We start from the raw sequence: 23,097 nt of genomic DNA on the forward strand, positions 1-23,097 counted from the left end.
GGGGGAGATGGGAAAGAAACAAAAAGAAATTTAAGAGGTTTACCTCTCTCTATTTAAGAGGTTTACCTCTCTCTATTTCTCTCTATACTCTCACTAATGTTTCAAATTTAGTTTCCCAAAACTGTCTATTGATTATAGTGCTATGTGAACAGTATAAAGCAAAAATGAGATAATCTATTAGGATATTCTCTGTAGCCTTGAAGTTTAGGAAACCCACAGCTGCATAAGGGAAAAAGAAAAATAAATTGTAACTAGCTGGCTATGATGGCCAACCATTCAATTGCAAGGAAGCAAAACACAAAAGAACTACTAGAATTATAGTGGCTCTTTTCCTCTTATTGTGTAACTTGTAAGTCCTGTGCTTGTTTCTGATGCATCTCTCTGGACATAATGAAATAACTGAAGTCAACTTTAAATATTAAGCAATTTAATATTATAAAAACATATACAGATCTACATACACATACACACAGAAAACCACTAGGAAAACTATAATAGAGCTTTTATCTATCTATATGTATATATCTACAAACATACATATACATATATATATATATTAATTCCCCCTCCAGCTTAATTCTCTGTGTATGTGCATGTGTGTATACACGAACTCACATATATGTATAGGTGTGTGAGTAAACATACGTTTATTTCAAAGTGTTTTCAATATAGACTGCTTTGAAACATGCTGCAAAAAAACCTGTATTAACATCTTTACCTGTTGATAAATATACAACACAAAATTGACTTTTATACAAATTCAGGTTCAAGTACATGTAGTAAATAAATGTCCAAAAACTACTGGCATACAGCTATTTGGGAGTAATGGAAAGAACAACTGTGGAATAAAAAAAAGAACTGGATTCAAATGTAGCTTACTCACCTACAAACTATGTAACCTTGGATAAGTCATTTAACCTCATGGGAATCCATTTTCTCCTATCTATCATGAAAACAATAACCACTTACCTTTTAAAGCACTGTTACAAGATGTGAGGTGCAACTTAGCAATAGTGCCTGACAATAAATAGTAGCAACCATAATTAAAAATTATTTGTTTAGTAAAAACAACTGCTATGGATCAAGTGAAAGTTATGTGGTTAGCTGAAGCAAATGTTTAACTCATATATTAGTGTGTCTAAATTAATGAATTTTTGTTATATATTTTAGTGCATTACTTTTATGATCCGAGATTTGCTCATCTTTAAAGTAGAAACTTTTATCATCTTATCTGCCTTCTTGAAATATCAAAAAGTAATTAGGAATAAGAGCAGAGTTGAACAATATTTTTTGTGACTTACTGCAAATATATATGAACAAATGTTACCTCAGCAACAAACTACAAAAGCTGGGCACATAAGAATTTAATATATTAAAATTAAACATGACCACAAAAACTTGTATATACTTATGTCCTTAATATTATCTATGATTATTGTAAGCAGACATAAATGATCAAAAATATATGGAAATTACTCTAGTTGGTATTACTTCTGCAAAAGCCAGCATCAAATCTATCTTCTCTATCAGTAAAGACACTGGAATTACATCTTCTCACCCTAGATAGTTGAGGAAGCACTGCTTCAAACTATCTAACATTTCCTGAAATTCTAACAATTACTAACATCAAAGAGCTACATAATATGGTAGAGAAAGGTATCTCAACGACCACGCCCTGGGGAAAAGGCCTTTGTTTTACCTCTAATGCAGAGGAACTCAGGACTTCCCAGGAGAACCTACTCCGTCTCTGGATAGAGCAGTAGAATATTTTTTCTTATACTGATGCCAAAATCTGCCCTTTTTAATATTTTTACCCATTTGTTCTGGTGTAACAATCTAGAATTTAGAACAATTATTATCTTCTGTCACATACTGAAAATAATCATGTTTCCTCTCAAGCAACTGTAGCAGATAACAACTTTCATTGGTATATTTTAAATATAAATACTGTAATAGAGATGGGCAAGGAAAACCTATCGATCAATTACTACTGTAAATAAATCAATTCATTATAATTTTCTTAAACATTAAGTTTATAATAAAAACTAATGTTTTCATAGGACTAATGAACATGACGCACCTCTTGAGAAGGAATGATTTAAATAGAGGCAGTGTTACACAGCAGCAAGATGGCACGAGAGTCCTCAGCCTGGCATGCCTCATTTCTCTACCCAACTTGGAGGAAATCCTTCTCATTCATTAGAATTCTGGCTCAGGAATGTAAAGGTTTTTCCTAACTTATAAGCTCCTTCATGTTCCCATGACACATTCTTCATACCACTATTGCAGCAGTATAACAGTCCATATCTGATCTGCCTGGATTCCAATTTATACTAATGTGTCAGTGTAATTATTACACCACCTCTTTTTACTCCTCAACATATGCCAGGTTGTATTAAAAATGATACAATCACCATAAATACTGATACTTAAATTTCAACTACTATTTCTAAGATTTTCTTAAAACTAGATGTTATCTCTTTTTACCAGAGACTGAAAGAGAACAGTTTTGTTGGGTTCTTGTTCTAGTGCTCTACTCTTACAATGATAATGGAAGAGGTAAAGCAAGTTGTGCTGATCTGCACCATTTTAAGACTGTCTCCCAATGGCCCAAGGGTTCAGATCTCTTTTCCTCCACATCAATTCTGAATCCAAAATTCAGGTTACCTTATTTTATACTTTCCTCTTTCTATTTATACAAAAATATGTCCTCCTTTTTTTAATTCCAAAGGATTGCTCATTTTGAATGATTTAAAGGGGAAAAGGTTTATGTTCTAATGGGGGGAACCCTTGTTGAAAGGACATATATTTAATTGGATAAATTAAACAAGTGACATCTATCAGTTCACTGATTTGTTTTAAAATTCTATGAACAAAAACCATGTCTTCAATTGGTTTATTATGATTATGTTATTATAAGATATAACTATAGACCAAGACTGACCTAGGTACAGAACATTCAAAATAAAGTCAGCCAGAAAGTTAGTGATTCATTTGAATAGAATTCCTATTAACAGTTGTATGACTATATAATCTTAATAAATAGAAGTATAATCTTTATTTCAAATCATTAATTTGAATTATAAATACAACTGAATTTAATGGCTTAAAATTAAACTTTAAATGATAGAATATTCCTCCCAAAGTTCCTAAAGAAAAAAATTATAACAAAGTCACTATTACAGAGTAGAAACAATATAGTGGGCACACAGGTTTCCCCTCTGGATTGTAATCAGTATTTTTATTACTTATATCATTAAAAATAGAAATGTATTCTATAAAGAATAGTTTTGATTCATCCTGGGAGTAGCTCTGTATTTAAATTTCTAAGTTTTATTCAATTGTACATTTTAGTGCTCAGTATTTGCCATATACTGGGCCAACTGCTAGGTGAAGAAATTAATATAAGGTCTCAGCCCTGGAGATTAAAATTAAATGAGAAAAGAGAGGCACATAAACATTTAATAGTAATATAATAAAGAGGTAGGTAATAAATACTATGAAAACAAAATGAAAGAAGGGTGCTTGATAGAGACTTCACTAGACTGTAAGACAAGTGAGGACAGGAAACCTGTCTGTCTTGTTTACATATGCATCCCTGGTCTCTGGCACAATGCCAGGCACATGGTAGGTACTCAATAAACACTGGTTGAAAGAAAGACTGAGCTAGAGAGTGAAACAGTTGTTAAAATGGGAACTGATCCTTGACCATAAGCAATATGTCTTTTAGGCTCATAAGATGAGAAAGAAGAGTATATAAACATGGAAAAATACAGCATTTTTCTCAAGGAACTTAGGAACAGCAAGAAATTCTATACTCCCAGAAAACATGACAAGGGATAAAGAGAAGCAGAGCTGCATTCCAATGGCCTTTTAAGATATACTAAAAAACTTAGGTATCTTTGGGCCATGGGTAATTACTAAATTCTTAGATATTTATGAAAGTGGATGGCATGACCAGCTCTGTGTTTTGGAAAGACAACTTTGGAGAATAGACTACAGGAAAGGAGAAAGGCAAGTTTAAATAGCGTTTACCAACTTATTTATTAACTTCATCAATAATGGATTAGAAATAGGAGGGAAGGTGGTAGGAATCAAGGATGAATTTGGGTTTCTCAATTGGGGAAACCGATGTATGATACTACTGACTAATAGGGAGTCCTAGAGCAAATGTAGATTTAGGGGAAATTTTTTACCATTTATAGTAAGCATATGTACTAAAACCAAACAATAACAAAAAACACCTTACAATGTTATATGTTAAAATGATAAGACAAAATAATGAGCTATTTGGCCTGCATCAAAAACAGACTGTGGTTTTCAAATCTGTGTTCCTAAGATATACATGAATTATTATAAGAAATTACTGATTCCAGAATCAAGTATGCCTAGAAAGTGACTCACAGTAATCTGCATTTATAGGAGGCACCCCAGTGAATCTTATGCACAATGAAATTTGAAACATGCTATTAAGATCACCAACATGTTATGTAACTAGATTGTGATATCCCTTTGGATTATTTGATCTGAACTGTAGAAGACAAGAATCTACTCCATAAAATATGCTTTCATATCATTTTTAAATAAGAATGTTACAATATGAAACAACACGCACTGATAAAAATAATTACTAATATAGAAAACCTTTAATATTGTGTTAATATTTTTATATAATCTCTTTTAATCTCCACACCAATTATATAAGGTAGGTACTATTATTATCATCATCCCCATGTAAAAAAATGAGTCTTAGAGACAACATTAGTTCACTTGCCTAAAGTCATGCTAATACCAGAAGTGGCAACAAGATTTGAATCTAAACAATCTGACTCGAGTCTACTCTTATTCTCCACTATACAACACCCTACAGTGTACCTCATCATACTGCTTTTCATATGAGAGTGTACGTTCAGTGTACATACCAGTTTGTAATTATACATTTATTTGTATGATTATTTGACGTTTATCTCTCCACACTGTAAGTCTGTTTTAGTTCACCGTGATATCATTCTAATACCTAGAACAATGGTTGACACACAGTAACCACTCAAAAAATAATTGCTGAATAAATGAATAGACTATTGAGAAATAGATAAAAACTTCATACCAATTTCTTGACTTAGGTGCTGGTTTCACAAGTGTGTCAAACTGTGGAAATTCTCTGAGCAGTGCATGTAATATATTTACCTCTCTCGTATAATTCAATAAAGTTAAAAATAAAAAACATTTTTGTTATATTATCAGATATTACAGACTATATTTATTCTCCTTTTATAGTAAACAGAAATTTGCTACCTGACTTTTCACAATGTGGCATTTATAACAAAAGAAGTCCCCAGGTAAGAACTCTGACTATTAAAATGTAAGCATTTACAACAAAATACTACCTCGTAATTAATTATAATAGCATAGTACAGATCTTTGTAAAAGAGGAACTAATAAAAATGATCATGCTACTTTAAAATGTATCTGTTTTTCAAACTCTGAGGAACAAAAAATAAAATAAAATTATTTCCCCAAAATCTAACCAAAACATCTCACTTTCTGAATATGAACAAACTTATTTACTATAATTAACAATGTAATTGCTTTGACCCATTCAAATTTGTCAAATATAAAATTTCTTAAATGACAGTGCCTAAGGAATACAAAAAGGAAAATAGTAGAAATCTAAGCCTGCTACCTACTTTCAAAAAATCACCTTTCTGGTCCTTCTCCACAACCTACCCCCTTTCCAAGCATTATATTTACATCCATGGCAGTGCTAGAAATCCCACTGCCAAGCTTCACTAGTCAAATAAAGAACTAAAGCCTAACTATTTACTTAACCTAATAATCACCTAATCATTCCATCCATATCTATTATACATGGTAAGTACTTTGTGAATTTGTAAAGATGGCTTAGATGTTTGAGGCAGAAAATGAAAAAGAGATGCTTGATTTAAAAAAAGTATACAATGCTTTCTTAGAGTTCATCTCTTTCTTCCTTTCGCAATAAAATTAGAGATCAGTGGAATGCTTGGACTTATATAACACTTGTTATGAGATGACTGTGGTAAAGAACAGAACCAAATTCACAAAGCTCTTACTTTTATGCAAGTACAAAGTATACACAAGTTTATACAAAGAATACACAAAGGCCATTCACCAGGCTACAGAAGTGGCTGTCATTCAAAGAAATCTTTGTCATGACATTTATTTTAATGTTATTTTTCTGCAGAAAAACAACATGGAAAACAGTCTGCAACTAGAACATTTTCTGAGATAGTAAAAATAACTAAAAGCAATTACTATGTACAGATTACAATCACTGGATGTTCTGCTAAAGTTTCTGTCTTAATCTATTACATTTACAAATATATTTGTAAAATCATTAGGTTTCCACAATCCCTTAATTAGGAACCTTTCATTATAAGAGAAAAATTCTGTTTGTCTCTGAAACAATTCACCATAAATGAACCTTGTAAAAGAATAGAACAGCTGCTGTGCCTAAAGGCTGAGACAATTGTAATACACACCCAGCCTATTAGAATTATTTAAAAGTTAGTTGTACATTTTGCTTGTATGGCTACTCTGTTCCTGTTTTTCTCTATGAAACATGACTATTTATAGTTCAGATCACTTGTCTGACAGGTGGCTTCTACAAATGTAATTAAAAGCTCCCCTCTTAGAAACTAATAAAGGAGCAGAGAGTACAAATACACTCTGGTTTTTAAGACACTCAACTTGAGCATGAGTTAGAAGTCTGAAAATGTTTTTTCCTAATCTTTCCATTTGTATTCTTGATTCCACATCTTATCATCTCATTCCAATACTTCCATCATTAATTATTCAATATTTCTCATTGATTTCAGTCTCTTTCGCTAGCTTTTTCCTGTCTTAAAAAAAAGCTCTGCTCAGGTTTCCCATTTTTGAAGTGACGTCATTCCTTTCTTTTTCCAGTCTGAGATTCAAGTTAATTAATTCTTACTTCATCATCTCCTAAACCACTGATCAGGTGTCCAGGCTACCATTCCACTAACGTGATTCCTCTCAAGTTTACAATTTGCCCGGAGCTTTTCAAACTCCTTGACTTTTCCATTACAGTACTATCCAATCCTAAGCAAATCTACCTTCTCTACTTTGGTTTCTATAATTACACTACCTTGATCCTCTTCGTTTCTCACTGTTCTTGTCTCCCTTAAAGGTTTGCATTCCCTCCTCCTGTTTCATATCCTTTAGCATTACCTAAAGTTCTATTCTTTGCCCTTGGATTTTTCTTTTCACTCTCTCCATAACTCTAACATATTCAATTTTAATCTTTAAGTAAACGGTGCTTCAAAGTTCCAATTCTATACTTTATCTTCAACTAAAGCAACACATCTCATTCTATGTTTGGTGGTCTGTCTTCCTCAAATTCAGTATGTGTTGTAATCAAAATAACTTATCCTTAAAAAGAAAACTTTCCAAAATTTCCTTCCTCAAGCAAGAGTAATACTGTCTGATCTAGGAAATTACATCTGGGTAGTCACCAAATATTGCTGAGACATCTTAGTATATCTATCTTAAGTACCTCTTATATAGACTTTATCACGGTAGTTCCTGTTTTATACACTAAGTTCTGAATTAGTGCTTTGCAAATATCTCCATGTTTAACATTCTGTTTTTATGGCTATGTAAAATCATTTATATACAGCAAAGAAGACACAACTCACCTAATATTATCAAAACAAAAACATACTGGCTAATTTGGAGTTTCACACCTGAATAGAAACACCTGATATATTAAGCTTTTTCATGAGCCTTGGTCAGTGATGATCTTAATCAGGCAAAAATACCATAATACACAACTAATTTGTTCAATACAAATGTAAACAGGTCCTCTAATTACAAATTTACTATTTGTTATTCTTCAGTACATTTCACTTGAGCATGCATAAAAAATTGCATTAACACCAATAACCAAAATCTAAAAGTAAATTTACAAATGCTCTTTAAATTTAACCTTTATGATTTGAACTATTTAAAACGAATATAATGCATTTCTTTGGTTATATCTTGCATAAACAGGTTTGAATATGATTCATTGGTTACTAATATTATTATATTTATTTATGCATTCTAACAGTACTTTGGAGACACAGTTGTTATTTTCTATATTTCTATCATAAGACCTTTATCTGAAATCTTGGGGTTAGATAGGTTTAGGAAGTTAAAAGTTTTATTTTAAAATATATCACAGATTAAAAATCCCCAGAGTTAGGGGAAGCACTGCATATTCACATACAGTAATATTTTTTAAGTGAAACATGTGAGTAGACACATTAAGATAATACAAATTCTGGTTAGATTTTGCTGCCTAATGAGTTTAGGTCAGGTTAGATTTTGTTAGGTCAGGTTATTCATGGAAATAGCTTTCATTTTCAAGGTTCTGGGGTTTTCAAAGTGGTGCATAAGAGATTGAGGGCCTGTACAATTAATATTACCAACATTCCAGACCCTGTACTCCTTTCTACAAGTGTTATTGAAACTGTCGCTTTTTCCATTCTCCCAATAATACAAAATATGTGACAATATTTAAGCATAAATTTCTATCTCATTAGAGTTGGATCAAGTTTAATAAGAAATAAACCACATCATCACTTGATAAAAAACTTATTCTCAGCACAGAAAATTACCCCCTCCCCAATTTTTTTTCTACCAATTCGAAATAAAAACTTGTTTATGACAGAAATACTTATGGAAAAAAGGACTTCTAGCCTTCAGAGCAACCACTGGGCTACCTAAATGTATCTGTGAACTATCAACATGGGTACCACAAGAGAGCATATCGAAAATGCAGAATCTTGTGCCCTCTTATACCTAATGACTTTGACTCTTCATTAAAACAAGATTTTCAAGTGCTTCATTTGTACATTTATGCAGAAAAAAGTTAACCTAGCAGGCCTAACTGCTTTTCCTTAAAAAGGTCTGCTTACAAGGTTGGTGGCCTCTGGCTGGCATCTAAAAACAAATTTGGGGAGGGTTCCCACCACCCTGATAAGAGTGCCTCACTGGGCCTAAACTACTTATACAAACAATATGGTTTATGTTGAACACATGCCTTCTTTCTGTGAGTCTGCAATTTTATTACCTGCCAGGCAGAGGCTGCCTACTTTACTTATAAGGTCCTCAATAAAAACCCTGGGGGCTAAGTCTCTAATGAACTTCTGATGGACAATATTTCATATGCTGTCACAATTCATTGCTGGGGAGAATGAAGTGTGTCTTGTGTTACATCAGTGGGAGAAGACCCTAGAAGTTTGTGCCTGGTTTCCCCCAGATTCACCCCACATACATTTTCTCTTTGCTGATTTTCCTTTGTATCCTTTTGCCATAAGTCTTCCTAGCAAATTATAAAACTTGGGGATGGTCTTGAGGACCTCCAATACCACATAAAAGTTTGAGAACTACTCTAGAGCTTAAGTGCAGGACTTGAGGACTGTGGGATGGCTAATTCTTGGGCCAGTGCAAGACAAAGAATTCATCACACATAAAGTTAGACCTTAGGAAAGACTAAACCCTAGGAAAAACTGTAAATGAAACACTCATCCAACAGAGGAACATAGCAAAGAAAAGTAGCTCTGGGTAAAATTGAAAACAAAAACAAAACAAATAAAAAGAGACTTCCCTGAGACTCTGAAGCACCTCACACGGCTTTGGAACCTAAATATACTCATTTGCAAGGCCCAAAATGTGAGCATTTGAATTTAAAGTAGCCCCTGGTCTACCATACTCCCAGGAAGCAAGCAGAAGCAAATTCCACCAAAAACCCCACTCATTCAACCTACTCACCCAACCAAGTAAGCCATCCTTAGCCTGGGTAATCTAACAAATTTAAGTACACAAGCAAAAATCACAAAAACAGAAAACATGAAAATAAGCCATTATAAACAGAAACAATAAACAAAAAAACTAAAGACTTTAAATGTTAGAATTATCATATACATACAATGAAATAATTATGTTTTACTTATCTAATGCAGGGGGGTTGACAAACTTGATACATAAAGGGTCAGACTGTAAATATTTTAGGCTTTGAAGGCCATACAATCTCTGTTGCAATTACTTAGCAGTTGTAGCACCAGAACAGCCATAGATAATACTTAAATGAACGTGACACTGTCCCAATAACTATTTACAAATACAGCATTTGTTAGCCACATTTGCAAGATTTAGAAGCTATAACTTGCAAACCTTTGGTATAAAGAAATGATTTAAAATATAAGATTCAAGAGAACGTTATTTAAAAAATATCTTACGAGCATCTTGAAATGAAACAAACTCATAGATACAGAGAACATTTTGAGAGTTGCCAGCTGGGGGGCGGGGGGGTTATCGGAGGTGGGTTAAAGAGGGGAGGATATTAAGAAGTACAAATTGGTAGTTACAAAATAGTCATGGGGATGTAAAGTATGGTTTAAGGAATATAGTCAATAATATTGTAATAACTATCTGTGGTATCAGATGGGTACTAGATTTATCAGGGTGATCACTTCTTAAGTTATATAAACGTCAAATCACTATGTGGTACACTTGAAATGCATACAATATTGTATGCCAACTATAATTGAAAAAAAATTTTTTTAAATCATGATTTAAATAAAAAACTCAATGGAGTGAATAAAGAATAAACATAACTGAAGGGAGAATCAATGAACTCAAAGATACATCGGAAGATATTTTACATAAGGTGGCATCCAAGAGTAAAGGAGATGAAATACATAAAAACGATAAAAAAATAAGGATGATGAGACAGTCTAACATGCATTTAATAGAAATTCCTAAAGAAGATAAGAGAAGTTGCAGGAGAAATTCAGAAAGTAAAATACTGAAAAATTTTCAGAATTGTTCAAAAACATGAAACCTTAGAAACAGAATGCCCAATGAACCACAAAATAGGACAAATAACCATCTAAACTCACTTTACTCAAAATGTTTAAGACCGAAACAAAAATAAATTGTTAATAAGACAGAACAGACTGATTATCCAGAAAGAAAACCAATTTGAGGAACAGTTTACTCTTTTTTAACATATTAAAAAATCAAAAGTATGTGAACCTCGTACTTTAATACTAACTGATTAGTTAATATTAAGAATTGATTGTTACTTTATCTAGTTGTGTTAATGGCATTGCAGTTATATATTTCAAAAGTCCTTAGAGATAGATATTAATGTATATTCACAAATGAAATAATGTAGCCTGGGATATGCTCTAAAATTATCCATGAGGAGAGGAGGAGAAAAATATACAGATGAAATAAGACTGCCCCATATGTTTATAATGGTTGAAGTGGGGTGAGGAATATATAAGGGTTCCTTATACTTTTTTCTATACTTATGTACATGTTTGAATATTTCCTAATAAAAATTTTTTAATGTAAATCCAATAATCTCAACTGCTGACGAAAGTATGAATCAAGAGCAACTCTTAAACATTGCTATGAGATATATGTGTATATAGATAAAATCATATAAGCAGTAATTCTATACCAACTTATATAACCTAGAAAAATTTAAGTATAAGTACAAAGATTTATGTATAAGACTATGTAAAAATCACTGTCTATAATAGCAAGAAACTACAAATAATCCAAATATCCATGATCAAAAGAATAACTAATATTTTTATTAATAATTATTTTATTTATATGCACCCTGGATTTTTATCTAAGTACTTATGCTGAGTACTTATGACAGACACTATGCTAATGTCTCAGAACAAATTTTCTCATTTAACACAACAACTTTGCAAGATGCACATTATATCCCTACACACAAATAAGAAAATTTAGGCTCATAAAATTAAATAGCAAGCCAGATATTTCCCTGCAAATTATGGAACAAGAATGTGAATCTAGATCTTCCCTATTACAAACTCAGTTTTCATTTGACAGTAATAATTAGGAACATATATTTTCAAAAAAGGAATGATATGCTAATTTTAAAAAGCAAATTGATATGTATTCTTTTTAATTTCATAGTATTACAAAAGTAAACTGTAGTTAATCCATACCTATATAAATTACCGATAAGGTCGGAAACAATGTTGTTTCACATAATTTGTAATTCTTATTTTATGTGTGCATGTGTGTGCACACATACAATAAAACCAATGGGGGGAGGGGAGGGAAGTGTTCTGACTAGTTTATCTCAAGCAACTTTTTTAATATTGTCACATTTCCTCAAAGTACATTAACAGCTGATCTACCCTATAATATACAGAGGGCTATCTCTTTTTTTTTTTTTAAAGCCTCACTACATTAAGTGATCTCTAAAGTTTCTGCCAACTCTAAACTCTAAGTGCTTACTCAGCTTTAGCTCTAAGGTTCCATACCAGTAAGGAATGGTATGACTTCAGTATTCTTCGACTACAGTATTTTATAACCCATGAAGCCCTTCTTTAGTGATTACTAAAAACGTTCAGGTCAAGGGATAAATATCAAATAAAACCTAGAAAAACAGTATCAATTAAGAATCACGTGCATGCTACTTCTAGCAATTAAACTTAACAACACATAAGAGTGTTCAACTGAGTGTTAAAATTACACTCAAATACTTTAATCCACCAATTATTTTTTAAAGGCAGATCACTAGTCAAAATTTTTCAAAATTCAAAATCTTTCTCTTATGTATTTCAGGCTATTATAATGCCTCTGGTACACCTAACCAATACTTTCTCTGGTAAATGACAAAGGTAAAAAAACAATACTATATAATAAATAGTTAAGTCCTCTTCCTCTTTTTGCTAAAAGTATAAAAGATCCCTTAACAAACCAAAACCCAGACATCATACAATTATATTTCTTATGGCAAAATGGGTTTCAGCTCTAGTGTCAACTCTCGTGCTGCTGGTAATACTACACTGAGGATTACGAAGCGTAAGTGCTGCTCAAGGGAAATAGTGTCATGATCCCTGAGTGACCTCTAGCACACACATTCCTCTGCCAACCCTGATGCATGATTTTACTTTTACCAAAGACACAAATGTGCTTATGTTAAAATTTCTTTTAAAAATATTCAGGATCCAGGACTTTACCTCGCACATAAAAAATATTTATTAAATAAATATTTATCCACAGAATTAAAAAGCAAAATTAAGTGAAAAGTAAAGGCTGCAGCTTGAATAACGAGCTGAAAATCCAGATACTAACAGAGAACAGGTTGCAGGGACTTCATTCACTAATTAAAAAAAAAAAAAAAAATGGAGAGGTACAAACGATAATTAAAAATATGTAAACAAAAATTGTGATATGAGATCCTCCCCCTAAATCTGCCAATAAGCTATTCTGCTTATTTATCACAGCTAATACTAGAATAAAAATTTTAAAACATTAAAAGAAAAAAGTTAACATTAGCTTCAACCATTCTAATATTTTCTCTATTTCTCTATACGTCCAATGATAGATTCAACATATAAATGAAAGCATCTAGTAGCAGCACCAGGAAAGTGAAATGAACAGAATCATAGTTTACAGAGGTTATATAAGGTTAATAAGCTCTTTTTCGGCCTCTTGCTTTGACAGTCAAGCTTAATTATTCATCTAGTCTACATTTTTGAACAACATACAACTGAAGTAAGGGCAAGGTCTGATTTATCTTTTAACCGCAATCTTAAAATTTCAGAAAACTTAGCAGAATACTCTGCCTATGGTAGACACTCAATAATTAACTGAATGAATAAATGAATACAGCATTTCTACTCACAGTGATAAAGAACTGTCATTAAATAATGATAATTCAGGCATTATTTGGTAACTCAAAATAGTAAAGTAATTAGGGTTAGACACACAAAGCTTACAAAGAAATGACATTTTAAACAACCATCATTTCTACAATGAAGGTTTTGCTGCTTTCTCCTCTTGAAGACAATACTTAAGTCTCATGTGATTCAAACAATATTAAGTGAAAGGATTAATTCATTCACTTACTCATTTAACACTGATTTAGTGACATGTGCCATGCAGAACCTGCTCCAGCGGCCACAGTCCATTCCCCACAGAGCAGCCAGAGCGATCTTTTTAATCAGATGTCATTCTCCTGCTTAAAATCTTCTAATGACTTCCCTTAGCAAACATACCATGATCTCCAAGTTATTATTTGCCTACCTCTCTAGCCTCATGTTCTTCTCTCCCTCTCCCTCATCGAGCACTAGTCACATTGGTTCTTTCCTATCTCTGGGCCTCTGCACTATATATTGCTTCTACTTGGATGACTCTCCCCCTACATCTTCACTTGGTGCCTCCTAGTTAGTCCTGTATCAACTAAACATCGCCATCTCAAAGAAATTTTGACAATGCCCCCAATCACCAGTCAACTCTTTCAGATGCTCAATTTTATATTATTTATACAATTTATTAATACTGTATTAATTCTGTATTCATGTTTATTGTCTGCATTCTTCCCACAAGAATATAAACTCCTCAAAGACAGAGACTTAATATTTTTACCACTGAATCATCAGCAAAAGAATAGTACCCAGGTATATAGTAAAGGTCGATAAATATTTGTCAACTGTGAACAAATTACAGCGATATTATAAGAAAGGTAACATATGATATACTATAGAAGTCCAAAGAAGGAAGATGCTCAGTGCTGCTGGGAAATTTTTGTGGAAAACCTATTGCTGGCTACAATGAAGAGAGTAGATTAGGAAAGGGCAGAACTAAAACAGAAAGAATAGTTAAGAAGCTGATGGAATTATCTAGGAAAGGAATTGAGGGCCTGAAAAAGGCATGGAAACAGAAACAGAAAAAAACAGATTTTACTGGCATTTCAGAGATAAAGTCATTACCATGTGAGTTGTAGATCTGATGTGTAGAATAAGAACAAGGAATGAGGCTAGGATGTCTCCTAGGTATCTGATTTGACCCCATTAAAGTACTGCTCTTAACCCAGATGAGAAATATAGAAATATTTTTTAGAATAAAATAATTAGTAAATTTAAACAGAAAAGTCTGATATACACACCTACATAATTAAGATGTTGCATAAGCAGGGAAAAAAATTGGTCTGAAAACCTCATTTGATAGTCATTTATTTGACCAATAAATATTTATCAAGCATGATACAATGTGCTGCTGGTGCTGTTCTGGGCACTGAGGATACAATGGTAAATGAAACAAACTGTCCTCATAAAACTTACATTCTAGGGAGACCATAAGTAATATTGTAATAGCAATAGTGACAAACACTATGGAAGAAAAAAACAATAGAATGAAAAGTAATAGAGATGGGGGCTACTTTATACAGAAAGAGTTCATTAAATGAAGTGAGGGAGGCAAGCTTACAAATCCTGGGACAAGGACAATCCAGACAGAATGCAACAAATGTACAAAGGCCCAGAAAAGAGAATATAAGTAGGAACGAATCTTCTAATGACTTCCCTTTGCAAACATACCACGATCTCCAAGATATTATTTGCTTAGGAGGCTGTTCTGCCACATATAGTGAACAAGAGGATTAAAGGAAATAAGAATAGTTGTCAGAGGTAGCCAACGACTAGATTATAATGGCAGTCATCATCACATAAATAGCAGTAGTATATTTTTTAGAAAAATTATCTTGTCACACACATTCTAGTATTTAACAGTGATAAGAATATAGCAGGTGCTCAACTAATTTTTTTTTCAAATTAATGAAGGAAGATATCAATGAACTAATGAATTTCCATTATATCTGAGCCCAATTTGTATTTGATCATTTCCCAAACAATTCATCCCCAAAGGACAAACCAAGCAGCAATTTAAAGGACTATAAGCTTTACCACTCTTCAGAAGCAGAATTTTAAAAATGTTTTGAACAGTGACATCACCAATAAAACAAGTACATGCCCTTCCAAGAGGACCACTTAGAAAGAAACAACATCTACTTCAAAGTATATAAAATTTCTAGACTATCTACTAAAACAATTCATTTGATAAACGCTGCACATTTTGTAATGTTTTAATAATCAAAATATCACTTCAGACCAAATTCTGATTATGTTAGATAGCCAACACTTTACAATACTAGTTCAGCTCTATTCTAGGAAAAATCATGTAAAACAGTTGGAAAAAAAAATGATGTGCTGATATATACAAGAGCAATAGTAATATAATCTTGAAAAATATGATTAAAAATATAGATTTACTGCATTTTTCATTCCTAATTAATAAAATCAAACAATCACTCAAAATTCACCACTAAAAACAAATATTCTTTTGGTAACTAATAATCCATACTCAGTTTAAATTTGCCCAGTGAAATAGTCTAGACTCAGAATCAGCAAGGATCTTCCAAGGTTATTAAATGCTCTTACCTTCAGAGAATTCCATCCTCATTATTTTCCATAATTCCAAAGAGTAAAATGCATAAAAATTTACAACATTTTGAATATTTAAAATGAAGTGAATAATATTTTTTCAATTAACATTTAGAAAATACATTTCAACAGAAATTTCACCTTCAGTATAGTTGAATATTTTTGTTTCACCTTCACATTTACTCTTTCTTTTGCATACTGAAATAAGTAATATGTTCTTTACTAATCTATGCTAAGCACATGTTGCCAAGTTGCTTTCAAGTATTTAACCAATTTCCTATGCAATGCACAGTTCTAATTTCTTGGGGACAAGCACCAAGAGATGGTAGACAAAATCATTTTCTATCAAAGTATCACCAACTCTCAGGAGAAATAAACTAAAATTCAATGAAGTGTTAAGTTAAAAAAAAAACTTTAACAGTTAAAATTTATTTTAAGTCAAGGAACATAAAACATTATCATGTACAGCAAAAGAAAAATGTAGTACATTTCTATAGCATGTCCTATTATTGCGCTCTTAAAAAAAAAGAATTACACAAGACATTTAAACATGTATGTTCTTTCAAGGAAAAGCATCCTTACTTTGTTCTATAACAACTTTTCAACTCTGATGTACACTTAAAACTACATATGGTAATTCTAACATATTAACACATTGATATTTTCCACATGAGCATATTATTGAAGTGAGGGATCAAGTAATGTTTATCATTCTCTCTTTTTCCCTGTAGGAATATTAAAACAATTTTGGCAATCATTCTACCAATTAACAAAGACTTTTATTGAATTGAACTTCTAATTTTTCCAACTTTCTTTCTAACCTGTAGCTTTGAACTCTTTATATAGATCTGATTATCAATGCTTCCTTATAATTAAACAATAATTAAGAAAAAAATTAAAGAAAAGAATTCACCAATTTAGATATGATAATTGGCTAAAACCTATTAAATTAAAAGGTCAGGCTGAAGAGGAAAAAACAGAGATATTCATAAAATTATTTAAAATTTTAAAGAAAGTTGAAAGTAGTGTTAATTATTCCAAACTATCCATTCATACAAATCTACTGCCTTTCTAAAAGGGAAGATACATATCATGACATATCTGACACACATAAGCAGAATTGGATTAAAATAACTTGAGCTCTATATACAAAATGGTAAAATGACATAATACTGGACATATAAATCAGGTCCAAAAGAGTATATACTGTATGACTACATAATATAAAGTTCAAAAACAGGCAAAATTAATCTATCGTGTTAGAAGTCAGAGTCTTTGGTAGGGGAAATAGTCCCTGGAAGGGGAGAGAATGGGAGCTTCTAGGGTTTTACAATATTCTGATTCTTGATCTGGGTTCTAATTATTCATGTGTTCAATTTGCGAAAATTCATAGAACTGTACACTAATAGCAAACATTTTTTGGATCTATGTTTTCTTTCAAAAACAATTTTTTAACCTATTTCCCATCTGCCCCGAAAATACTCGCCAGCGGCGCTTGCGGCTGTAGCATTTTTTTTACACCATGATAATTCCCAGATTACAGTCCTAACTTTACCTCCAAAGTTTGCCACGACATATCTCACTGTCATTATTTTCTCACTGCTCTAGCATATTGATAATCTTTGGAAACAAATACATCATTCTATTTATAACATTCTGTTTTTAGCGGTGGCATTTCCATTTACAAAATATAGCATTTCCCAATCAGTGAAAATGTTAAGTCCTGGAAAATGTAGCATTCCTATGCCGTGATGTTAACATCATTCTCAAACAGGTAGCCGAAGATTCATTTGATGAATCTGATTTATGTATACATTTCTGTTACATTAGAATTAGGGACAAGAAATAACTCCAAGAACAGTTTTTATATTTTATTTTTACATTGAAAAACCAATTAGATTTGCTTCAGCCTCAAAGTGTGTTTATGTAAATTTAAATTAATGCTGCCAGTGAGTTGCACTTTTTTCTAAATGGCAAATGGGTTTAAATAACATACTTTAACATGTGGAAAGAAGGTCTCCACAGTTTTCAAGGCCCTCAATAACTTACCCCTATCCTGCAAATCCATATAAATATTAAAATTCTATATCCTTATTATTCCTCTCTGTAAAATGTTTCATGACTTTATTCATGCCCTATTCCTCTTAATTTAATCGCATCCTAATCAAAGTTGGAACAACGCCCCATTTTATTTTTTCAGCTCACATTTATCTCTTTTCTCTCATTTCCTTTGTGTTAAGTGACCACATAAACACCTAGCATCATCTATTTATTTTTATCTATATGCCAAAACTATAATAAGTATTTCATGAATATTTCATTCACTCCTCAAATAAGCGTTATCTCCAATAGAGATGAGAAAACATTTTCAGAAAAGGCAATTTGTCCAAAGTCAAAAACTTCTAAGAGGCAAGGTTAAGATTCAAATCCAGGTCAGCACGGCTCCAAAACCCATGCTCTTAGCTCCAATGTTAAACTGTCTCTGTATCATGCAATTAACATGTTTTTAGATGTTACATTGTCCATATTAGTCACATTTTGTACCTTATTTATTTTATATAATCCTACTATCCATATTGTATACATATATACCAACTCTTATGAAATTATACTTCATCTATCTTGAACTATTATGCTATGAGACAATTACCTATCTGGAAAATAACCAGGTTGAAAAACCAAGCATTCCAAAAGATGGCAATAAAATTCAAAGTATGTGTCTCATCACCAAGTTTATTCACTACAGGTCATTTATATTATTGACAGTAAGGTCACCTTAATTCCTTATAATAAAACACATTTACCTTTATTTTCTATACATATTAAGAAGTCTGGTTATATAGTTTTCATTTTATAGCACAATACAAGTAAAAATCAAAGAATTAAAACACTGCTAAATAATGGAACAATAACTGCAATGTAAACTGAGAGCTGAGAGTAATGAAACGACAGGTTAAGATAATAAAAAGCAGTCCCATGTTACACAGGGAAGTAATAGACACAATAATCAATATCGTAATAATGACCCTAGGCAAAGAGAAAGAATAAAAATATAGTTGGTAGGTTCTTAAGAGAGAAATATGTAATAGTTCTAGAAATAATTTTATCCAAAAGTCAGCCAATAACTTGCTTCCTGGGGGCTCCAAATCAATAAACAGTCCTACAATACATACAATACTCATATAGTTACTAGTTATTCCAGGAATATGATTTATCTTCTATTGTATTTGTTTTTAGAAAGATTGTAAAGGGTTGAGTGCATGGGTTTTAGAATCAAAAACAAATGGAATCTGAATCCTACCTCTCTCTCTCTTACTGCCAATATGACCTTGGGCTAGTTAGGCAGTCTCTGGATCCCACTTTCTTCATCAGTTATATAGAGATATTAATACATATTTCCTAGGTATGTAAGAATAAATTAGGCAATTTAAGTAATGTTTGTAACACAGTCCCCAACAAATAATAAGGTTGAAAACATTGGTAGCTGCTCATGTTGCTATTTTTTTTTTTTGTAATCAAAGACCTTGTCTTAAACATCTAGCAACCAGAACAATACTGGACACTAGTGGTACTCAATAAATACTTGGTGACTGGCTTATAAAAGGAGAGGAAAAGGGTTAAAAGTCTCTCTCTAATAGCATATGGCAGTCTACAATCTGATTACACCTACTATTTTTATTTGTAAATAAACATAAAATGAAAGAATAAAAAGAATTGTTTCAAACGAAAGAACTAGGACCCATTACTGAAAAAGTATTCTTTTATCAAATTTTTGGTTAATTTGATATGAAAATTTTATTAATAAACATAGCAGCTCAACAACAGAACAAATTGCTTTGAATAAGCTACCTATTAGTGAAAGTTTTGCTGGACATCTGTCAGATATTACAGAGACAATTCTTGTTTTGAATGAGAGTGCTAATAAAATAATGTCTAAAAGAGCTTCCAAATATTCTTAAACATAGAAATAAAATTTATATACACGTGTTATCGCTCCCAAATCCACTCATATTAGAGTACCCCAGGTTAATATTTAATGGCAATGTAATAACTTATTTTAAAAATAATTACACTTTTTCTCTGTGGTACTTTCATAATACATAAACAATTATTGATGTAAGTGAAAAATCTGTCCTAGGACTCAAAGTCTAAACTTTTTAAATAAAACAAAATAACTATTAGAAGGAAAAATAACACAAGAGGCAACTGCAACAGTATATCCAAATGTGTTAATCATTTCCTTTTTATTTCCTTTTGAAAAATAACATATTTTAAGATATCTTCCATTTTGCTAGGTAAAACAATAATATATATTTATGTATTCAAAACAATGTTGAAATATGAACACACAAAACACTAAATTCTCCCCTAACAAAGGAGAAAAGGCCTATTATAAGGTTCTTATTAAAATATATAAAGTAATTTAAACATTTTAAGACTACTCTGATCTAAAATTTAACTCATTTTAAGACTACTCTGATCTAAAATTTAACTCATTAAATTTGCTTTGTACCAAGTTATGCCATTCAAAAATAACACTAGAACTTACAATCTAATAAAACCACAAGTCATTCTAAACTAAGTAGGAAATAGCTATTTGTATTCAAATATCCCATTATCATGATTTTATGCTAATATCATATGTGAAAGATACAGTTAAAAACTTATTTATAACACGTGTTAAATAAAACACTCCACAATATTCCACTTGCTACCTGGTTACACACACACAAATTGCCATATAGCTAAATGTTAGAGTTCACAGCTCACCTACCTCCAACCACTGGAGTCTTCTCACTCTTTCTGCAACTCTATTCCTCTCAGTTTCTCTCTTTTTTTTTCCCTTGTGGGGGAGGACCCATGGTAATGGTAGTGTGGTGAAGGTTAGGGAGTGTATTATACAGAATTATGAGTAGGAAAAAAACAGGGCAATTAAAAGTTTTAGTATATAAGGGGTGAACATTAAGCATGGAAATAATTAGCAGTATTATTTTAAGATGTGATTTCTCAAGTATGAAACTACCAATAAAAATATACATGTGCACACATCTAAAAACAGTTATATGCTTTCATCAGCCTGTTCCTTCTTCATTGCTAAAAGTAAATTACTTGGCAATCTTCTTTGTTTACAATTTCTGTCTCTTCATTCTTTATTCATTATAAGAAACACATGAAATTACACTGGAGTGTGAACAAGATTACCAAAATCCCTTCAAGCAGCAATTCAACTCTCATTTTGCTGCTTTAATACAGCAATAATTTTCCCAAACACTGTTTATCCTTTACTTAAACTAGAGGCCTGGGTAGGGTATCTAGATTTGGCAATGAAACATTCCATGTTTTTCAGAGTAATCTTAATTTCAAATATTCTATATCACTGTCAGGTCACATGTTTTTGAGATAAAAAAAAATGGTCATTTTAGAGTAAAAGTAACAAAAACACTACCCATCCCATTTATAGTTCCTATTTCCAAACTGCACACACCTAGAAGTAACTTTGACAACGAATTTAACAGAACCCTTTGAACATGCAGTATTAATGAAGGGGAGGGGAGACACATATACTACAAAATGATGGAAGAAAAAAATATGCTTGGGTTTGGAGTGCAGCCAAGCATTTATGTACTCATAATCACAAGCATACAATTACTTCGCAACATGCCTGAAATCTCTCAGTCAAGTCCAGACTGCTTTCAAAGGTCAGAAGAACCCTAGTTTGAAACAATCAATAATCAGTAGTTAGGAGGTTTATATAAAGATCTCAGCACCAACTTTTTCTCAACATTTTCTTCAAATACTGAATAATATGCCAGGAATATGTTAGTTCACGAAATTAACGATTTTTTATAACATTGTTCAGAGTTCCAATCAGTCAAATGCAACCTTTTTATGCAAAGTTCTGACAGGTGTCAACACTTCTATGAGGTCTTCCCTCTAGGTCATTCCTTACATAGCTCCCATTTTTTTCTGAATTCCTCCAGCTTTTGATTCCTTTATAAAGATAATGGGCAGGTGCTTCAAATACTAGTCTTATACTATGCCCTGATAAAAGTATATCCCAACTATAATATAAACTCTTCAAAGCCAAGAATTGTCTTCCTGATTTATAATAACATTTACTAACCTGATTATATAATACAGTCATTAAAAATATGCTAACTGGCAGTAACAAACCACTACAAATCCAAATTCTTAAATACACTGAGGGTAAAAAATGGTAAAATAATGGAAGGAGCCAGATTCTTTAAAATCTTGGTAATTAAGGTTAAAACTCTTTTCTAAATTTCTTACTACACTCAATTGACTCCTTAAACAGGATACGTCTGATACTTCAGTACATCCTCAATTTTACTGTATTTTATGTAAAAGTCATCATTATCATGCACATCGTTCAATTTATGCAATCTGTTTGGCTATATGACTTTGTAAGAAAAATTTTTAGAATGTATTTAGGTTTAGATTCTCTTTCAGCCCCTCTGACTTTGGACATATGAATGTTTTATTTAGCTAGTTTTATATAATTACTTTCAATTTATTTTGGTATCTATATAATTTTATAAGTACATTAATCATAGAGATATAATTTTAAAAGTAGCTATTCATCTTTAACTGGGCCACACTAACAAAAAAAAAAAAAAAAAAAGCACAGATAATACAAAACGATGGATGATCCAAAAAGCACAGTCAACTCTCAATTATTCATATGTGGATTACCTAATAAATATTTCAGCCTGTTTATTTCCACTATTTCGTAGTATTGCTTAGGATTTAAAAT

General features: G+C 31.9%; 1 protein-coding gene across 6 annotated transcripts in view; it reads right to left on the minus strand.

Moving 5' to 3' along the window:
- Positions 1 to 23,097, minus strand: part of RICTOR (RPTOR independent companion of MTOR complex 2) — a 100,499-nt gene that overhangs the window by 69,759 nt on the left and 7,643 nt on the right. The window contains exon 1 of one of the 6 annotated variants that reach the window (XM_015595323.2): positions 19,624 to 19,698. The exons of the other annotated variants lie outside the window; for them this stretch is intronic. The gene's annotated coding sequence lies outside the window, so the exon portion shown is untranslated. Of the gene's footprint in view, positions 1 to 19,623; positions 19,699 to 23,097 lie in introns of those variants that run through there. 6 annotated transcript variants of the gene reach the window in all.

Source organism: Pteropus alecto, unplaced genomic scaffold (assembly GCF_000325575.1).
Source record: "Pteropus alecto unplaced genomic scaffold, ASM32557v1 scaffold338, whole genome shotgun sequence".
Taxonomy (NCBI): Eukaryota; Metazoa; Chordata; class Mammalia; order Chiroptera; family Pteropodidae; genus Pteropus; species Pteropus alecto.